Source organism: Mandrillus leucophaeus, unplaced genomic scaffold (genome assembly GCF_000951045.1).
Source record: "Mandrillus leucophaeus isolate KB7577 unplaced genomic scaffold, Mleu.le_1.0 Scaffold7, whole genome shotgun sequence".
Classification (NCBI taxonomy): Eukaryota; Metazoa; Chordata; class Mammalia; order Primates; family Cercopithecidae; genus Mandrillus; species Mandrillus leucophaeus.
Window position 1 is genome coordinate 9,154,476 of NW_012107585.1, and position 2,152 is coordinate 9,156,627.

The window sequence follows — 2,152 nt, forward strand, 5'->3', positions numbered from 1 at the left end:
TGCACTGGGGGCCGCCCCCGCGGCAGCTGCAGGAGGCCAAGGCGGCCGGGATCCGAGGAGCACTTTCTTCCCCTTGACGGTGGGGGCAGGGATGGAAAATTACCTGGAGAAAATGGTGGCGAGTGGTGTATTTAAGCACGTAGATCATTCCAGACGCCCGGGTCTGGCCAAGCCCCAGGATTCGAATAACTGATGCTTGACATTGATTTCAAATAAATTTCATGTCTCTGTCTTTATGAAGTGGTTTTTAACCCTTTGGGGATCCAAGACTCCTGTGAGACTGACAAAAGCTAGAGGCCTTCTCCACCCCTCATCCCCCTTCCCGGAAAACTCACCCCTGAATCGTACAATTTCGTGCGTAGACTCACTCCAGTATTTAAGGGAAGCACCTACTATGCGCCACTCACTGTTCCAAGCGCTGAGGATACAAGAACTGAACTTGGCAAAGTTTCTACCCCCTGGAGTTTATGGGGCAATTTTAGATCTTCCTTCGACCCCACCCCCAGCCCATCTTCGGATCTGATTGAAATGTAATCATCGAGTGTATTTTGGATTTGGATTAGATGAATAACCTGAAGGTTGTGGGTTTGTTCTCTTTTTTTTTTTTTTTTTTTTTTTTTTTTTTTTTTTAATTTTGGAGTTCTGCCGAAGTAGTAAAGCTCGTTAAAATACATAAGATGCCCACCCTTTTCTGTTGTTTTTAATCGCCATGGTTTGCAGATTTAATTAGACACAGGCGTGCAAGCATCATCTCCGGATCTGGTAACAAAAGCACCCACCTAGGGATGCCCACCCAGGCCTGCCTTCTCCTTTAGGACCAAAGGTGCAGGCGACGACACCCCCTCCCCAGCTTAACCCCCACCCTTGAGATCAGCTGTAGACCAGCACTAGCGAAGGATGCTCAGTGAAACCTTATTCCATGAATAAATTAATGCCACCCATGTGGCTGGTCCCAGGCGCCTAGTCCTCTAGAGCAGCACTGTCCAATGGAAATAGCATGCCAGCCACAAAAGTAATTTTCAATTTTTCAGTAGTCACATTTGAGAAAGTAAAAAAACACTGGTGAAATTGATTTTAACATGTTTTATTTAACAATAGCTCCAGAACAGCGTGATTTCACTATATAATGAATTAAAGGGAATTATTAATAAGACACTTTACATTCTCTTATACTAAGTCTTCACAATCCAGTGTGTGTTTTATACTTACAGCACATTTTAATTCAGAGTAGCCATGTTTCAGCGCTCAGTAGCCACCACAGCTAGGGGTCACCATATGGAACAGTGCAGGGCTGCAGCTACTAGCAGAGGGCTCCTGAGGCGTACACACCGGGTACTGACTCTGACTCCCCCACCCACTGACTGTTTGACTAGGCCTCCATTTCCTCAGGGCAAGAATCCAGATCTCACTGGCAGGCCCAGTCCCTTCTATGAGTACTCTGAACCAGTCTATTTCCACATTGTCTCCCTCTGTCACCCAGGCTGGAGTGCAGTGGCTTGATCACAGCTTACTGTAGCTTCGAGCTATTGGGCTCAAGTGATCCTCCTGCCTCCACCTCCACCTCAAAGCACTGGGATTACAGGTGTCAGCCAATAGTGTTGTGTTTTTTCCATTGTCCCCACTCCTGACTCTAAGTCCATGACATCATTTAAAAACTGGTGGCTGAGCGAGGTGGCTCACGCCTGTAATCCCAGCACTTTGAGAGGCTGAGGCGGGTGGATCATGAGGTCAGGAGATCAAGACCATCCTGGCTAACACGATGAAACCCCATCTCTACTAAAAATACAAAAAAAACTAGCGCGGGTGCCTGTAGTCCCAGCTACTGGGGAGGCTGAGGCAGGAGAATGGAGTGAACCCGGGAGGCGGAGCTTGCAGTGAGCCCAGATCGCGCCACTGCACTCCAGTCTGGGTGAGAGAGCGAGATTCTGTCTCAAAAATATAAAAATAATAAAAATAGAAAAAATTAGCCGAGCGTGGTGGTGGGCACCTGTAATCCCAGCTACTTGGGAGGTTGAGACAAGAGAATCGCTTGAACCCGGGGTTGAGGAGGTTGCAGTGAGCTGAGATCCTGCCACTTGCACTCCAGCCTGGGTGACAGAGCAAGATTCTGCCTCAGGAAAAAATAAAAATAAAAAGTTTCAGCTCACTCCTG

General features: G+C 47.6%; 1 protein-coding gene across 1 annotated transcript in view; it reads right to left on the minus strand.

The window, feature by feature from the left end:
- The window catches only part of CDK2AP1 (cyclin-dependent kinase 2 associated protein 1), an 11,604-nt gene extending 11,330 nt beyond the window's left edge, over positions 1-274 (minus strand). The window contains exon 1 of the mRNA XM_011964536.1: positions 104-274. The gene's annotated coding sequence lies outside the window, so the exon portion shown is untranslated. The remainder of the gene's footprint in view (positions 1-103) is intronic.
- Positions 275-2,152: the final 1,878 nt, after the last annotated feature.